General features: G+C 41.6%; 1 protein-coding gene and 1 long non-coding RNA gene across 2 annotated transcripts in view; one reads left to right on the top strand and one right to left on the bottom strand.

Annotated features, from left to right (window-relative positions):
- LOC134732009 (uncharacterized) overlaps nucleotides 1-11,483 on the bottom strand; it is a 28,252-nt gene extending 16,769 nt beyond the window's left edge. The window contains exon 1 of the long non-coding RNA XR_010114821.1: nucleotides 11,427-11,483. This is a non-coding gene — a long non-coding RNA (uncharacterized lncRNA). The remainder of the gene's footprint in view (nucleotides 1-11,426) is intronic.
- The window catches only part of SLC14A2 (solute carrier family 14 member 2), a 471,086-nt gene that overhangs the window by 216,472 nt on the left and 235,172 nt on the right, over nucleotides 1-19,442 (top strand). The window lies entirely within an intron of this gene.

Here is a 19,442-nt window from a genome sequence, read left to right as displayed (position 1 = left end):
TGAGAAGATGGAATACTAGATGGTTCATTACTGAACAAGGACAGGAAGCGAGTAAAGGGGCCAATAGCAGAATTTCCTTTTTCAAATATTTGGAGGAACATACTCCTGACCAAGAATGAAGTTATAGTGGAGGATGGATGAGAAGACATTGATGCCAGAGTTCCATATTTATTGGCATAAAGAAATGATTACAGTATATTATTAAATTTTAAATTACCTTATAAAACAATATATACTATATGTATTCATTCTTTGCAGAAAAAATGTCTACTTATTACATGAATAAATACTGTTATGTTTTTTAAGTCTAAATCCATCAAGCCAGGAGACTGTGGAGAGTCTGTGGAAGACTTGCCTGTGACTGAAGTTGGCCATGGCTAAGCAGAGGAAGTTGGTCTTCATGCAAAATGATTTGAGAGGCATGGATCTCTGAGCAGAAGCAAACTGGCAGGGCACAGGGTGGACCATCTATCCCACTCACTCTTTAGGGATTCTACAGTGAGCACAGGGAAAGCCTTGAGGAAGAAATCTAGCCCATCACTTGATTCCCTGTTGTCAAGTATCTGTGATATGGACAGCAAGTAGCTCCTAGGACCCTCATTTAGAGTCAGAGGCCTCTCCAGCCTGACCAGTCTTACAATAGCATAAATCATATTTTTATGTACATTTCAGCCTCACTGATGGAGTCTAGTCTTTGACAAGAATCCAGAGGGGAAGGAAGACAGAAGTGTGTGTGTTTGATCCTCGAAGCCAAGTTACCTCCTGGGGCACCTGGAAGTCTCCTTCTGTGACTCCCCTGGGGTGGCTGAGTTCAGATCTTAGCAGTGGGAAGACCTGCTGTTGTAGTCTGATCCAGTAAATGTCTGTGGTTGAGGAACAGAAAGAACCTGGTTCCCTTTGCTCCTGAAGTTGTTTTAGTCCCTCCCTAAGGAATCGGAGGCATTCATTGGCCCAATGATGTTTAAGGCTTTATGGAAACTAATAATATGCCCTAACTGACTGTGCTGTCTCTTGATCCTCATTCATAGATTTCACACTCAGCCTCCATTCTCAGAACACTCAGATGTTAAGCAACTCAGGTCTGGGGTGGGTCTTTCTTTACAACTTCCTTTTTCTTCAAATGTTTAATCAATTCATGAGAGTATAGTTATAACTTTGGGAAAGGTCTTAGAAGTCCATTGCTCAAGCATGGTCATTTTGGCAGATGGGAAAATAATCTTTGAGAGTTAGGTAGCTTTCCCCAAATCACATAGTTGGTTAGTAGCAACGCTGAAACAAAAAACAAGTTTCCAAATCACTAACCCAGTGCACTTTCTTACTACAGCTTCCTTTCAGCAGTTATATTTGTTGGACATTTGCTAAGAATGGTTAGAGAAAAGTATAAGACATATCCCATACCCTCACGGCTATAAATCAAGTTGAATAAGCAAAATATGCACAAGGTAAATGAGAGGGATCTTGTAATAACTCATGTAGCACTAACTAAAGATTTCAGAAAAGGGAGAGATCTGTGTGGATTGGGATAATTGGACTGGCTCTTTCTGTGGAAGGGAATTTATTTATTTTATTTTATTTTATTTTTTATATTTTATTTTATTTTATTTTATTTTTTATTTTAATTTTAATTTTTTGAGACGGAGTCTTGCTCTATTGCCCAGGCTGGAGTGCAGTGGTGCGATCTAAGCTCAGTGCAAGCTCCACCTCCTGGGTTCATGCCATTCTCCTGCCTCAACCTTCTGAGTAGCTGGGACTACAGGTGCCCACCACCATGCCTGGCCAATTTTTTTTTGTATTTTTAGTAGAGATGGAAACCAGATAGAGAAAGAGAGAGCTTGCAGAGATGGTGGCCTTCACGTGGTGGGAAGAAGGGAGTCTGCTCACTTCCCACAAAGACTAGGAGATCTATGGATCCATGGAGCTGATGAGTAGAATGGACACCCAGGGAGACCTTTTAGCCTTTGCCCAATGTGAGTTCTAGTTTAGTGAGACTCCCCTGGTTGGGTGCTGATTACTTTTTAGAGGAGGAGGAAATGTGCAAAGACGAAGTTCAGGATCCAGGCATGAGATAAGAAGTATTGGATCTTATATAATCTACTTTAGATCATTTACCTTTTATTTGGAAACAATCATAGAATGTCTCATTTGGAGTGGTAATTACACAAGATTTAATGCTGATTAGGTAGAGGGAATAGCTCTCTATATGGTATTCTTTCTGCTACAGCCTAAGTGACCATTAGACTCTCTTCTCAAGGGATTTCTGGAGTCAGTTTTGAAAGAATTAATTTTGAAAGAATTAAGATGTTATATTTTAAAAATATATTACATGTCTAGCAAGTGGATGAGTGTGTTGTGCGTGGTCTGTGTGTCTGTGTGTGTGTGCATTGTCTGATTAATGAATGAATCCTGGCCCCTCACTACCTAGTTAATTTACTAAACCTCTCTATGCCCCAGTTTCTTTCCCGTGAAATAAAGATAGTGACACTTACCTGGCAGGATTATCAAAAGAAGTAAACGTTATTTTTTAAAAAACTACTTTGTGCAGTGCCTAGCACATGGTATGTACCCAAATAATGTTAGTTCTCTTTCCTCTTTTCTATCGACAGTCACCTAGCAAAGAATAGCACTTTAGGGGACACTGGGCAGGGGGACACAGAAAGCTGGAGGTTAGGGCACCACCTCAGCCTGAAGGGACAGCTCAGTTAGAAACTGGAGGTCATGGGCACAATATTGTGTGTGCAATGTGCTTCAGGCACAGGAAACAAGCAGTGCCCACAGGTCAGTGAATACAGTCAGAGCTTTGGTCCACATGACCATTTCACTCCTCTTTGCAGAGAACTGGGCTTTGCAAGGGGCCCATGGTAGCCAATGAGAGGTGACAATCCACCCACTAAAATGAAGGCAGTGGGAAGTGTGACGTTGAGGAGAGGAAGAAACAAACTTCCCTGATTAGAACCCTTGGCCTTTGGAGGGTTCTTGTGCTTCCAACAGTCTCTTTCGTTAGGTGATTTGACAATGGAAGGCAGTACAATGGCAGAACTGAGTACACACAACCCCTGGTTTATGTAGCCAAAGAGGGAGATGAAAACTGAGCGCAGCGCTTCACTGTTGAATATCATTCCCCCAGCAAGACAATGCCTCGTTTGAATATTTGTTCTTAGTCACTATTTGTTTTTATTCTGAGCAGCCATTAACCTCCTACTATTTCTCCATCTTTTATAATAAAAATAGCAGTGTTGGAAAGGATAACAACACTCCCAGCACGGAACCCTCCCCGTACAGTGTTCTGCATGGCAATGAAGGAATGAAAATGACAGACACTCCTGTGCAGCGTGATAAGGCCACAGGGGCAGGCGGGACCCAGGTGACTGAATAAAGCTTCTGGTATAGGTTTTGGGAAATTGCCATTATGAAACCATGCCCCAAAGAACGTAGCTAGAAAAATAATAGGTGATTAATTAACAATTGGCCAGGAATACTTGAGTCCCTAATAAGCTCCTCACCCATGATACACAAATTGCTGCAACCCAGGGAGTCCTCTGGGGATGTGCATCCTAACACAGGAGGCCAGTAGTTCTGACCACAGTGCTAGAAAATACCCAGAGTGATCTAGGGGAGACAGAGCCCAAGAGAAGTCACCAACTGCAATTTCTCTGCAGCAGCCTCACACCCAGCCACTAATTTTCCACCCTGACTTTGGTCTTGTGAGTAGACTTTGATATGTTCATGATTCCTGCACAGACCTGGACTGCATCAACCTAGCATTTGAGTCTTCCCAGTACAGGGTCTTGTGGATGCCAGGATAGTCTAGCAGACATGTGATCCTAAGATAGGACTTGATGGCCACATAGACATAGCCTCAGTCACCAAGGACTTACTGCACTGACCCTGAGTCATTAAATCTAACCTTACGGGCAAGAGTTTGTCTGGGATTTTGATTTCCATGTATTAGCAAATCCTTTTGTACAATTTTTGTGCAACAAATAAATAGGTAAATGAGAGCCCAAAGGCTCTATTTTGCCACCACAGATTTGCTAACTAACCGTTTTCTGCTCTTTCTGTCCTCCTCTAAATTCTCCTCATCCTTCCCTTACTCTCTGCAGATGAACTCCATCAACTTTTCTCTTTCACTCTCTCAAAACAATTATTTACCTCCTCTGAACTACAACCTTCTCAACATGGATTAGATAGACATGGGTTTGAGTCCTGACCCCAACATTTACTACTGAGGGACTGCAGGCAGGATCCTTTTCCTAACTACGCCTCAGTTTTCCCATGCATACAGTGGAGAATATAGTACCCCCTCAACATGCTGTTGTGAAGGTTAAATGCAACAAATATTATTTTATAATTAATAATATTGTATTCCCAACATTGTTAACCAAATAACATGAACTTTTCTTTGAATGCAATCTCAGCTTGCCTATGTCCACCCGTCCCTTATCTTCCTAGGCCTTCTATGACGGATATAAAAAGCCTTAGTCATATGTGAGAGGCATCTCAAAGGCATTCAACTTTCTCCAATGCTCCAGATAGACATGCTTTCTTTATTTCTGAAACACCAGGGGACTTCACACTATTCTTGTGGCACTTACCTTATTCTATCACACTTCTCCGCCTCGTACCTGCTCTTGGGTTAAAAGGATCTAGAAAACTGGAAATAGGCAACACAATATCCAGCCATGATATGACATCAATAAGTATGTTTTGATCTGCACTATCTTAAAGCTTCCTGATTATTTGGGGCTACAATGACATTTAACTTAATCGGATTCAAACTAAGAGGATGTGAATGTTGCTTAAGATCAGGGCATTTAAGCACTCAGTATTGATGAGACCAAGGCTAGGGAATGGGTATAGAGATCCCGAGTGGACACTGAGGATGACAATAGTTTTAAAAAGAAAAGAAAGTGTGGCTTTTCTTCCCCTGAAAGAGGGAAGATGGATGGTGGCCACATAGACACAGGAAGGGCTGGTGTTAGTCTGGTCAACTTCTCACTGCCTTCAGTTCATTCCGTGCTTGTAATACTTACTCAGGGCTCCTGTGTCTTCCCTCAATGGCAGATAGTCCTTTACACCTAATACAACTTCATCCTCATCTCTGAGGGTTCTTCTGGGTTTAGGAGACCATTCCCTCAACTCCTTATTTCTCCCATCTCTGAATCACAGGGAACCCTATGGTCTGAACATCCCCCTACCCTTAACTCTGTAGATCGTCCCATATTGTTCTCTCTCTAAAGCATAAGCCCTCAGAGGCAGACACCATATTTTCCCTTCCTTTACTTGATTCATGGCCAGCCACAAAGCCGGTCCTTAAGAAATACTTGTTCCAAGACTGAGGGGTTGAGAGTCCCACTTGCAAATGGAGGTTATCCTCAATGATATAAGACACTGTCAGTCTGATGACTCTGAGATATCAACAACAAAAACTGTTAGCAAGTAAAGGGAAAAGCTGTAAGACTTATTTTATATTTTGTGCACTAAAAAGGCTGGCAGTTTAACTCAATTTCATCAGGAAATTTTGCAGAGCTTTGTTGTTGTTGTTGTTGTTGTTGTTTGCATGATTTTAAATAAGCTCCATCCATTAAACTGTTATGCACATGTGGATAGCACCAGTGGATTTCCTGCACAGAACCAAGAGCAGGGAAAATCTAAGAGCCACAGCAGTCCTTGGAATCCCTAAACTGTTAGCAGGTTTACTAACTGGCAGCCTGAAGGCAATCTATTTTATTAAGAGATTGAAAAATAGTTTAAAAAACCAGCACGTGAAGATTTCAATCAGAAATAGATGGGCACTTTTTAAACTGCAATTGGTTTCTAAAGAATGGGCAAGATAAGAATGGATAGAGGTGAATAGCTATCAAAACGTGGGGAGAAAAAATGAAGCAAATTGCCACCTACTTGAAGTGAATAGCTCTTGTAATGTAATGGGTTTTAAACTTTAAAATTGTTTTGTACTCTGACATACATAACCATGGAAGTCTGGATTGAGAGTGTTTATTAGTTTTTTCCAATGGAAGATTGCCTGTTTGGTATTTGAATAATAATCTCCATATAAAAATATGGTAATGTAATTATGCTAACTAGTATTTTCTATAATTCAAGTTTCTGTTTATAATAATATATCATATTTTGCAGTCAGGTAGGAATCCATTTGTCCCCTCCACCTGGGCCTGGAGATAGGAAAAGAAACTTTAATATACAGTTCTCTGCAATCAGGTCCTCTCTGGAGTTAGTTTCCCAGAAGATGATACAATAAATCTTACCAGAAATACCTTCATTTACCACATGCTGCCAAGCGGAGATGAAGCTGATTCTTCAAAATTTCACAGATAAAGTTGCTTTGACCAAACTCACAGATAGAAACATGCTAGCAGCAAGATATTAGCCCAACTCAAAAGCAAAGGAAATGAGAGAGGAGCTTAAATTACTTTGGGGAAAAGGAATAGAATAGGTCAATTACATTTATTATTACACAGTGTGTTATTGAGAAATCTGTGCATGAAAAATGAGTATTTCATCAGCTAGTATTATAATATCACACACACCAAAATGTTGCAGGATGGCTCTATACTAGATTGAGTTCTCTTTTAAATTGGCATGGTACTAAGACAATTTTGGCAAGACTGTTTTTCTTATTTTTATACTAAGAATAATAGCACTGATGGAGTCCCTTTAACCTTCCAGCTGAAGAGTTTGCCTTTGGCTGGGACATAAACTCCAAAAATACTGATTAATAGAGAAACAGCAATCCATTGGATAGTGCCTAGTGGCTTGTCCCAGGGCTCTACATCAACCTGTTCTGGTCAAGAGCCTTAATAACTAGGGTGAAGATACAAAAAAGCAGAGTATACAAAATCACAGTTTAAGTAAAGTGGTAAATATATAGAAAGGTATGTTGCAATCCAAACTGGTTTCCATGGCTAGCAAAAGTGAGCCTGATTTAACCTATTAAAATGTACATGGATAAATATAAATTCCTATATTTAGGTTTCTCAAAAACTCACAATCAAAGAGCACAGGACAGGGAAGATGTGACTAAACAGCAGCATATGACATGCCAGAGGAGCTTTAAAAGCTTTGGAGCTCTAGTACTATTAATAGAGCCCCAAAGACCATGACCAGACAGAGGGAGGGATACTGAACATAACACACTTCAAGTTTTGTGTTACATTTGGGGGTACCACCTTTTAACAAAGAAGTTGATAAATTGAAGTAAAATGTCCAGAATGGTGAATGAACAGTGACTGAAAAAAATTATGTCGTTTATGTTAAAAAGAACAGTCTGTTTTCAAATATGTTAGGAGCAATCAGGTCAACGTGCAAATGGACTTATTCTGGGTGATTCCAGAAAGCAGATGCAGTTCCAGTAACAGCATGGATCTATAGACCACCTTCTCTGTCCTTTGATGACCCCCAAGTTTGTATCTCTTAACTAGGGCAACAGTGATGGTAATTTATCCACAGAGGGGAGAGCTGGAAAGGAGGGAATTTAGAGAAAACCCAAGAACACTGCAGGTCAGTCTTTACAGGAACAGAGACAAAACCCTTTCAAACAGTCTTCATTCCCTTTCCCTCTATCACTTCTTTCTTCTCTCCTATCTCCTCTCACTACAATTTTTTTCTTCTCATAAAAGAATCTTGAAAACAGTGAACTGACCAGGAAAAGTATGTTGATTCAAACCTCTTACAGCATCCTGGTTACCTTTCTATTTTTGTTCCATCACAGTGACAGGCGATTTGAGGTGATGATAAATCCACGCATTTAAAGCCTTGATTGCCTGAATAAATAGATTGGATAGCTTCAGTAATTGGATAATTAAAGCAGAAGCTGAGAAAGGATGGCTGGAGATTTCTTTCTTTCTTTTTTTTTTTTTTTAAGCCAAAACCAAAGCTGTGGGAGTAGAAAAGTTTAAAACCAAAAAACAATGCATATTCACATCAAAAAGTGGGTGCAAGGGAAAGGGGATAGAATTCCATTGAACTGAGATGCAAATGTCAAAGGAAGACACATTCGAACTTTGTCTCCCAAAGCATGTTGGTCCTCCGCTCAGGATTCTAGGTTGGGCCACACAGGAGACCAGAGACTGGAGCACCTCTTCTGAATAAGCGCTCTTCCCACTGCCTGGCCGACCCCACTTCCCATGCACACAGGCACGCACAGATGTACGCACTAATGGACACACGCATGAGTGCGCATCCCTCTGCTTTGCCCTTTATTTTCATCTTTCCATTTCTCTCCGATTTTTATTGCCCTTTCAACATAGTGCTTGAAGCCTGTGGTTGAACTCCCAAATCTGTAAAAAGCTACCGGAGAGGGAATTCACTAAGGCACTCCTCCTGTCTGTACACCCAAGGGAGCAGGAAAGAAAGCAGGGCCAAGGTGCAGGCACATCCTTGTTTCCAGATGGTGGAAACCAGCCTCATAGAGATAGTCATGCACCCAGGACGCTGCTGCCAGACAAGGAAGTTAAGCTGTTTTCTCTGCTTGTGGAGAGTCAGATGAGCCTCTCTCCTGGAGCCAGGCTTGCCCAACCAGCACCAGATCGCTGCACGGAGCCCCACCTCCTTCAAGCCTCGCATCTGGGAGCGGCCCATCTGCTCCAGCTGCTGGCCACCCTCATGTCATGCGGTCTATCATCCCCGTGCACACCAGCCAGCACTGGAGGTGGTTAAGTGGTGGCCATGCAAGAACTTGGTCACCGCCCTCCAGCCGCACCAGCAGTTGTTGTGTTGTGTGCTCACTATGCACTGCCTAAGCTCCAACCGCAGCAGGCAGTTGGGTTGAGTGCTCACTATGTCGGACGCTGTGCTAAGCACATCCTCGATGTCTTGGCCCTCAAAAATCACTTGTTTCCCATTTTGTTGATAAGAAAATTGAAACCTGAAGAGGATAATTAACTTCTTGGCAGATAATAACTCCAAGTATGAGGATACATATTCATACTGAGCAAAATACATGCTCTTAATGTATGCGATACCCTGCTGTCTTCCAAAGGCCTAGAAATCTTGGGTTATAAATATACTTACCCCTTTGACTTCCTATTGCCCTTCTATCTACAGTCATACATCCAACAAAACATTTATTAGGCCCTTACTATGTATGAGGGTCTGTGCTAGGACTGAAACTGTAGAAGGGAACATGAGAATTGTGCTCTCAAGGACATGGAGAGGCAAAAATAAAGACTTTCAGTAAGTATAAAATGTAGTAAGTTCTTTACTATGGTAGGTACTCAGCGAATATTTGTTGGATTTGATTGATTAAATTATTTTAATTAAACCTCCACAAATCATTCCCCTGAGAGCAGGCAGCCATTCAGTATCTCTCTGCATGACTGGTTGAGGCAGGATGAGGGGGTAGGGTGGGATGGGAGTAAGGAAGTCCCTTCTACTCCTATTGCGACCACAAGCTGGCCTGAAAAACAGAAAGAAATATTTTTTATTCCAAAGCTAGCAGAATTTACCTCCTGTTATCTGTATCTACACATACAAACTAGTTCTAGAGGGTTCAGGGGCAAGTTAAAGAAAGGCTCTGTGTGTGTTTGGGTGTTCGTGCATGTGTGTGTTCAAGAGAAAGAGCAAAAGCGAGAGCAAAAGAGAGAGAGAAGGAGAGAGATCTTTGTTTAAGACTGTGTTTAAGATGATTTATAATAGCCAAAGCAACTGTTTAAAACAAACCTACCCTGCTAGAGGCTAAACAATACCATTTCTACTCAAACAAACTGTGAATGAATTGTGTCCCTCAGAACGGAAACCAGGAATAAAAATATCCTAATGATCTAGCAAGAAAGTTGAAATTAAAGCTTTATGTATATCTATGATAGGAAAATGGACAGGAATACTGACTGTCTTCCTGTCATTTAAGAATTCCTGTCCATATAAGAATTCATCAAGGAGCTGTGGGGGACATACATGTAGTTCATTATTCCCCATATCAGGCATTAGGCACTTTCTGAACAATATCCCCTTTAATTTTCCCAGTGATTCTCTGTAACTCCAGTGTTACCTAGGGCCTATAACCTGTCAAGAGTAAGAGAAGACAGTGGCAGCCCTGGTATTAAAACCCAGACAGGCTAGGCATGATAGCTTATGCCTATAATCCCAGAACTTTGGGAGTTCCAAGAAGGGAGGATCACTTGAGGCCCGGAGTTGGAGACCAGCCTAGGCAATATGGCCAGGTGCCATCTCTACAAAAATAAAAATAAAAAAATTAGCTGGGCATGGTGCACACCTAGCTACTTGGGAGGCTGAGGAGGGAGGATTGCTTGAGCCCAGAAGTTTGAGGTTACAGTGAACTATGGAGGCACCACTGTACTCCAGCCTGGGCAACAGAGCAAGAGTCTATCTCTTTAAAAAAATGCCAGGCAAAGTTGCCTGGTTTGCTTGTCAGATTTCACCATGTTGTTAACTTAGATACTAACCTGGTTACTAAAGGATTAGCTAAGGGATTTGGCTCTCAGAAAAGTGTTCAGTAAAAAAACTCTACTGATTCTCATGCTATCTGGAATTTTTTTTGTTTTCTTTTTGAAAAACTGTCAATGAACAGCTATTTATTGCACATCTACAATAAGTTTGGCACCATGATAGGTGTTGAGGATTCATGGATGAACACAACCAACCTGTTTCTTGCTCTTATGATGCTCACAGTCTAGTGAGGAAGAAAAGCCAATGAAATAATTACATATAATTAGCTAAATAATTATACACTGGTCTCTGCTGTGCTGCACTAAGGAAAAACACGAAAAAGAGTTTTGCCCACATTTGGTGGAGAGTTCGGAAGGGAATGGCACCACATCCACATCAGCACAGTGTTGGGGGTGAGGGAGACACAGGAATCCCAGTTTGCAAGAACCCAACAGAGAAGAGACCACTCCAGGGAAAGACTTGACACCAGTTGGCCCTTTACACCTGGAAAGTCTTCCCTCAGGCTCTACCCTGCACAGAGCAATCCTTGGAGACTCTATGCTTTTTTTCTCATAAGACCATTTCCTTACGGAAGAGTAATTCAGCATTGGAAAGCTAGTTGCAGTGCCCTGTGACTGGTTTAACTGAATGTTTCCCTTTTGCATGAATTGCTCTGGCATTATTTAAGCCCAGTCATAATATTGTGGTTCACCGGAAGCTAAAAAGAGGCCTGTGTAGGTTGATCAAATCATGAACTAATGAAAATGGATGGCTGGCTCTTCCAAAGGAGTATGAATATGGGCCCCCTCTGGCAACTTAGCCCTAGAACCTTGCTATGCAAACACTGTTTCAGAGAAATCATTTATCAAGTTTTTTTTTTTTATTTTCTTCATGACATCTGGACTAAATCCAGCAGTGTCACTCTATGACTTTTGCCAATATATACAGAGAACCCCATGTGGCTTTCCTCTAACACTCCATTCACCACTACCCCCACCTCAGCAGGTTTGTCAACAGACACTTACTCCAAGACCATAGAGATGAGAAGTTGGGTAGTCGGGGTCTCCTTTCACTCCTCACCAGCAGAGCTGTTTCAGCTTGTTGGAAATCAGAACGTTTCTCTGGGTGCCAGACCACATGTCCACATCAGCAGTTTAGTGGAAGGTGAACCCAGTAAGCCTAGTCAGGGGGAGGCAAACCTACCAGAGAACATGGGCTGAAGACTACAGCTTTAAAAGTGCGTTCCTGACTTAGTAGATAGAATTCCAAGAATGAGACATTCCTAACTGGAATCCTGGCACTATCACTTAAAAGGTACATGACATTTGGAAAATTGACCTCTCTCAAAGCTTCCATTTTCTCATCTGTAATGAGGGGAGTAATAGAACTTACATAAAAAAATAGAGCACTTGGAGCAACCCAGAACAGAGACACTGTGCAATAAAGGGAAACGGCTGTTGCTATTGTCACTTAAGTCACAGGTGAGAACCTACCAGGAATTGAGACACTTTGAGTCCTTAGGTCTCAGGCCAGCATTGCTCTAGGACTCAAACACTGGGAGAATAAAGAGACAATAAAGAGCATCCTACCTGAGGATCATCCAGGCTGCCTTGTTGGTGCTACATTGTGTTTTGATCTGCCCTTGACTGACTTCTCTATTTCTGGTCTCCTATTTTTGCCCAATCTCTGGGGCTGAACTGTGGATTTGAAACCATCTGACTGCTTCTGCCTGCTCCCGACTGTCCCTTCCCTTGGACAGTCATGCCGTCTCTTTTCCACTTTGGCTGTCTTTGACTGCATTCTACTTATGCCAGTTTTCCAGCCTCATTGGTCAGAAAAATAACAAGGTGCCTTTTTAAAATGTAGTTTTACATAATTTTTCAGCTTGGGAAATGCTAAGAAATGGCTCTTTCACGCAGAGATTCCAAGGATAAGTCTACATGTGCCCTCTTGTGGAGGGGCATGATATTCAAATGATTTGGAAATGGAATAAAATCCAAATGGGCTGCCATTTGTCTGCCCTCACACTCCCCTTTTCTCCACCCAGTCAAAACCCTGAAAGAAGAATGCCATAGCCATTACACAGGACCGCCATGGATCTTGGCTTCAGGAGAGAAGGTGGGAGAACACTCCTAAGGTTGGGACCACCAGTGCTTAGTGCTGGAAGGGCAGTAAGACAAGGAGGCCCAGGAGGAATCTGGTCTGTTTGGCTTCAGTGAGAGAGCCAAGTTCAACTTTTCTCTGTGTGTGTGTGCGTGTGCACATGCATGCATGCACATACATGTGTGTTTGTGAAGTCTACATGGATGGATGCCAGAGGGCAAGGAGGTACTCTGGCCACAGAAACCAGGAATGAGGAAGCATTTTAGGTTTAAACTTGACTTTCCTTCCCACCCCTGATGAATTTAGGAATTTGCTCTCTCAGAAACAATATGAAAGCATGCACTGCATTTGGGGGCCTCCAGTGCATTTTCAGGGCTAAAGAAATGAAATGAGAAGATTGAAGAGGGAAACTTTATTTTCTAATGTCATCCCTTGGCATTTGATTTGGGATTCTGTCAATTGCTGAACAAGGAGAAACATGAAAAAAGTAGAGAACAGACCCCAGAGTGCTATTAGTGATGGGAGTGTGACCTGGGAGACTTGGCTGCCCTATTCCAGGCTGAAAAGGAGGATGTATCATATCTGGCTTGTCGTGGAGGAAAAACTAGCCTTTCCTAGCTTTTACCAGCATAATTTCCCAGTACCTGAGAAGGAGCAGAGCATGCAGATCCAAGTTTGAATACTGGCTTTGCTCCTTACCTGCTATGTGGTCTTGGGCAGGTTATTTAACTGATCTGAGCCTCAGTTTCCTTGTTGATAAAATGAGGATAATACTATTCAAAGGCTTTGTAGTAGTATGCTAGCACTGCCATAACAAAGTGCCACAAACTGGGTGGCTTAAATAACAGAAATTTATTGTCTCACAGTTCTGGTGTCCAGAAGTCAGAGATCAAGGTGTTGATAGAGTTCATTCCCTCTGAGACTGTGAGGAAGATTCTGTTCCATGCCTCTCCTCTTGCTTCTGGTGGTTTGCTGGCAATCTTTGACTTTCGTTGGCATGTCAAGGCATCACTCAGATCTCTGCCTTCATCTTCACACAGTATTCTCCTGTTGTGTACGTCTCTATATCCACATTTCCTCTTTTTATTAAGACACAGGTTATGTTGGATTAGGAGCCCACCCTACTCCATTATAACCTTATCTTAACTCATTACATCTGCGATAAACTTATTTCCAAATAAGATTACACTCTAATATATTAAGGGTTAGACTTCAACATATGAATTTTGGGAAGATACAATCAACTCATAAAAGGCTTGTCAGAAAAATTAAAAAGCGAGATGTATATAAAGCTTAATTACAAATTAAGTGTTCCATAAAGGAAGCTACTATCACTATAGTTATTGTTTGCTAAGCCTTAATTTGCTAAAGATTTATCTTTAACTAAGTCAGGTAGCTAGAAAAAACTTCCCTCCCATATACATCAACATATCGTCTAGGTTGCCCAGGATGTGTGTGTGTATGGGGCTTAGCAGGTGCTAGGTTGCTGAAGCTTTTAGACTGTGTCTACACAATGTCAATATGTGGGCCAGCTGTGCACATATGTATGGTTCTATATGTGCATGTTTTGAAAACTATTTGGGAAAGTCTCCTTGCTCCAAAGACTAAACCCACTGAAATTTAACCATGAGATTTATCCTTGTTTCAAATTAACTGTTTCCCCAGTATATTAGTTGGCAGTGTAGGTTCACCGAAGGGGAAGGGGAAGGTGAAGTTTTACTTTCTGAAGATTCACTGAAAATCACTGACGAGAGGCAAATTAATAGGAGAAGAGGCATATAAATGTGTGTGATCATAGTTTTCCATGACTTGTGAGCTTTGAAAATGAAGACCCAAAGATGCAGGGAAAACTGTCTATTTTTATGCTTAGGTTCAGCAAAGTAAGGATAACTGTGGAAATATGATTGGACAAAAAAAGCCATCATCTAATGCTAATGGACTGATTGGGGATGCCCAGTAAGGCCTGTCTGTCTAGATTCTTCTTGGCCTCGTTGAACATACAATCTTTCCACGGATATGTGGCAGAACTGTCTCTGGAATGGGGGTCTTATGACCTACAGTCAAAGAAGATAGGTCAGATAATTTCTTGATGGCCATGTTGATTTACACAGAAAGGCAGTGGGGGTAGGGGGAAGAGTTAGAGTAATATTTGTAGGTTTTATGGCTGGATTGGGGGAAATGGAGTTCCAGTTTCTATGATCCTCTGTAGGGCAGAGGGGTTCTAGTTTCTATGGCTAGCCTTGGGAAGAATGAGAGGCAGAGAGAGAAGGGCAGAAGAAGGTCAGAGAAAGACTTTTGCTTCTGAGGCTATTTCTGAGGCATTTGTTTTGGGGTATGTTTCTCTGAGACCCTACATCAGTCACTGAGATCTCATTTTGAATAAGGGTGTAAGGCATTCCCTCTCTTCATATGAAATAATAATAGGCAGCTGGGTGCAGAGGCTCTTTGAAAGGGAAGGAGAAAGAAGTCTATCCAGAGTAGTCTTTTCCATAACCCAGCCCTTATGAAGAGAAAGCAGGTGCAATTAGTAGTACAAAATTCCTGGAAACACACATGGAAAGTGGGTCCCTGGAAAAAGTAAAGAGGACCAGGGAGAGGAAATAGAAGCACAGTAGAGTAACCATTACCAATGTTGCAAATTTGTTTCTATCATAAAGTTTGGATCCTCTGTGGAACTGTCAGCAATGTATCTGAAGGCAGGCTTTTGTGCGTGTACTGAAGAACCAACTGGAAGCCCTGTTCTAAGGTTTTCTGAGGTGCTAACAGCAATCCTAGAGATAAGACAAGTTGAGAGCTCTGGCTAGGGAGTCTGGAAGCCGAGGCTCTGCTCCTGCTTTGTGGCAATCTTGTAGGTTTTCTTATCTGTAAAGTGGGTGGATGGACTACCTTCTCCCTGTGGACCCTGCCAGTTCTGACATATTTTGATATTCTGATCCTGGCTCAGACCCCACTCTAGCCCCAAAGTCAGTAAGAAAGAAATTCTGCTGAATTCTGTCATGAAGGATAATGCTATCCCCAGCATAGGTTTCTTCCTGGCTGGATCTGAAACAGGCTTTCAGAAGGGGGAAAATAAAGAAGAAAAGATTATCTGTCTGTATTTAAAAAGGAGTGAGTTGCCATTGGATAGAAGCCTGAACTGGGCTTGTGCATGCCTGTCTTTGAAGCATGGAAAGGCACTATCATGTGAGTGAATATGATGAATTAGGCTATTTGATTAAGCAGGATGAAACTGGTGAGCCAGCTTTCTCTATTTTATTTTGTCTAATGGCTATAATCAGAAATCATGCCATCATCTCTTTAAAAATGGGAGCCAGTGGCGAGCCGCACAGTTAGGTGTGTATCGACAGCTCTTTGTAAAACTACTTCTCTCCGGGAGCCTGTGAGAGGTTGAGAAAGTGGAGAGGTCTCTACCAACACCAAAGTCATTAGATCACTTTGTCAATTCAGTTAATAGCCCATTGGTTCAATTTCCTTTTGTAAATTTGAATTTGATAGCCAGTATCTAATACAATGACTGGCACCAAGTAATGTGCTTCGAAAATATTTGTTAAATGAGTTAATGAGTGAATGGAACTATGAAGGAATGCAAAACAAATGGATGATGGGAATCTTGTGGGTAAGGGAGTAAATGTGCAGGTGTTTAACTCTTTGAGGCAAATTGACATCTTTTTTTTTTTTTTTTTTTTTTAAGATGGAGTCTTGCTCTGTTCCCCAGGCTGGAGTGCAGTGGCACAATGTCGGCTCACTGCAACCTCTGCCTCCCAGGTTCAAGCAATTCTCTTGCCTCAGCCTCCCAAGTAGCTGGGACTACAGGCATGCACCACCATGCCCGGCTAATTTTTATATTTTTAGTAGATATGGGGTTTCACTATGTTAGCCAGGCAGGTCTCGAACTCCTGACCTCATGATCTGCCCGCCTCAGCCTCCCAAAGTTCTGGGATAACAGGTGTGAGCCACCGAGCCTGGCCTGACACCATTTTTGATAGGATGTAAGAGACATTTGTGATGGAGGATCCAACCGTTTATTCTTTAGTGATAAAAACAAAGATGCCTACGTTTGAGTCTGTGGTGGTCTTTTCTTCACTTGCTGTGTAAACTTGGGGATATTGCCTAATCTCTCTGTGCTTCAGTTTTCTCATCTTTAAAACAAGAATAATAAGAATACCAACCTAGCTCATAGGAATGATTGAAAGATTGAATGAGTAATATGTGTAAACATTAATTGAAGTTAGTGGCCCAACAAGCTACAGATTAGGTTAGATGAGAATAGAGTTGGCCCTATGTGGATATCACAGATGGAGCAGGCAGTTGCCTTATGGCATGATATCAAGAGGCAGATGAGGCCCTTCCCTCCCAAATATTATCCCACTAACTTGTAGTGTGCCTAAAATTCCTACTCTTAGAATTCTGTTTGAGCTAAAGAAAATGCCTAGAGAAGCCACGTTAGTGACACGTGGAAAGGAACACTTTCAGGAAAGTGGTTCTTTTGGGAAATAACCACTAATTATTCTACCTTCAGAAGACAGAGCAGTAAGCAAAGACATTAAAGCCTTGGCTTTGGAGTCACTAGGTTCTAACCTAGGCTATATAATTTTCTCCAAAATCTTACTGTTCTCCATTATAAAGGGTTAATGATATTTACCTCTTGGTGTTACCATAGGGATAATATGAGATAATGTAAGTGAAACCCCTGGCACACAGGGTTCATGCTCAGTTAAAGAGTGTGATTATTGTTAATATAATTATTCTCTCATTGAAGATGTTCAGAAGATCATTGTTATGGATATAATGTTTGTGCCCTCCTCATTCATATGTTGAAGCCCTAACCCCATATATGATGGGTTTTGGATTCGGGGCTCTTGGGAGGTGATTAGGTTAAGATGTAGTCAATGGGGTGGAGCCCCCATGATGGGATTAGTGTCCTTATAACAAGAGAAAAAGACCAGAGCTCTCTCTTTCCACCATGTAAGAACACAGAAAGTAGCTGTCTGCAAGCCAGGAAGAAAGCCCTCACCAAAGACCCAACAATGCTGGCACTCTTGTCTTAGACTTCCAGCCACCAGAACTGTGAGAGAAACTGTCTTTTGTTTAAGTCATCCAATTGATGATATTTGTTATAGCTGCCCAAGCTGACTAATACAAACATGAAAAGCAGATCTATCTATCAATACTATTTGGAGTAGTATCAGCATTATTGAAATAGCTTCAGCTCCCAAAATGTCCACTTCAAAGGACGCAACTCATCTTCTTGCAGCCTTTTCCCCACCTCACACAAGTCTGTGCAGTATTGACTGGTCCACACTATAGGTGACTACTGGAATGAATAGGGAATTAGCAAAGGCCACTGGAAAGAAGTAGTCCCGAAATGGGGCTCAGCAAAATGAATAGGACAGAATAGGAAATGGGAAGAGAGGTCATTCCTGCTTCCTTGTGACTGTCAGCATTTTCATGAGCCCTTGGCTTCCTATCTCCTTCCCTCTACCCCTCCCCACCCTGCTTCTCATCCCCACCTCCACTTTGTCCTAAGAGAAGCAGAGGAAGAGAGATTCATTCTCCTCTGGAAGCCTGTTTTTGATTCATTGATTTGCTCTCAGCACTTTCTAGTTTGGGATATTGAGAGGCTGCTTCGTGTGCCTGTTCTTTGGCCATAGCTCCTGGTGGAAGGGATGGGGGTGGGGGTAGTCAGTCACCTCCCCTGGGAGCTGCCCAGGCTCAAGGAGGGAGTATCAAGCTAGAAAATGCAACGGCACACGAATTCTAGCCTTTTGCTGGTTTTAGAAATCATCTTTCTCTTTTGATGACAACCTTACCTGGCTTCTTTGCCCCAAGATAGCATCAAGGACACCACCATGTGTGCAGACAGTGACCTCAGGATAACCAGGTATTCCGCTTTCACTTTTCCAAAGTGAAGATGTGAAGCCAGAGAGGACAGGAGAAACAGACACATACAAAACAATTCAGTGCAGTACCATGTTTGGGTTTCTGCAGAGAAAGGGGTTAAATGGATATTTTCTTCTCATATCTTACTGAGATCATTTTATGACTCCAATCTCAAGGGAAATGAGCAGTTTGCACATTTACTGTTTCCTATCAGTCGACCATCTGTAGGCACCACCTTTCACAAAGAGCTTATACATTAACTGGTCACTTTATCATTGTAATATATTTGAAAAATCAAAAACCAGCTGCTATAAAGCTATAAACTGAAGATTTTATTACATATTGTTTATCATTGCTTTAGTATTCGGAGATTCATAATGCATGGACTTTGAGATCTATCTGTATTGCCAAGGAGGCCAAAGTTTATTTCCCTAATAATATGCAAATGGAGCCTTTATACCAGATAATGAATAATCACTAGATTAAAGGCTGAATTTTCTTTTAGTGGTCCTGGCAGTGCAGCCTTTCGCATGCAGTTAATAATTAATTTAAAGAATTATCACTTCAGTGAGCCCTGCTTACATTATTTATTAAGTGTAATTAAAGTATTTATTAGTCAAGTAATAAATGAGGGACAACCCTCAGCACCTTAACAGTGTTGTAAAATAATCACAGACTATGTTTATCTGCAAAGCAAGACTGAGTATGGCTCGAGTGTGTTAATAGATTATCCATGATCATTGCGGTGTTATCAGCATACCTCAGCAATGAGTGTATGACTGGCACACCCACCTGCTTCTATTCTAGGCAAAAAGGGTGCCTTGGCTTTTTCTTTTTGTTGATTTGTATTTGTTGATTTAGAAGCAAAATAAAGGGGATTTCTTGGTTCAAGCTTATATCCCTTCCCAAAATCTACCATGTTGCTTGCAGCTCAAACAGCTAATCCAACATTGTGACCTTAGAATTTCTGAAAGGCTGCTGAAAGCATTATCAAGAATTAAGATGCCTACATAATTCATTTCTCAAACCATGACAGTTTGTACAGTGAAAGAAGGTTT

This window comes from Symphalangus syndactylus, chromosome 1, assembly GCF_028878055.3.
Source record: "Symphalangus syndactylus isolate Jambi chromosome 1, NHGRI_mSymSyn1-v2.1_pri, whole genome shotgun sequence".
Classification (NCBI taxonomy): Eukaryota; Metazoa; Chordata; class Mammalia; order Primates; family Hylobatidae; genus Symphalangus; species Symphalangus syndactylus.
The sequence above is the reverse complement of the archived record's forward strand: the minus strand, read 5'-3'. Positions and strand labels throughout refer to the sequence as shown.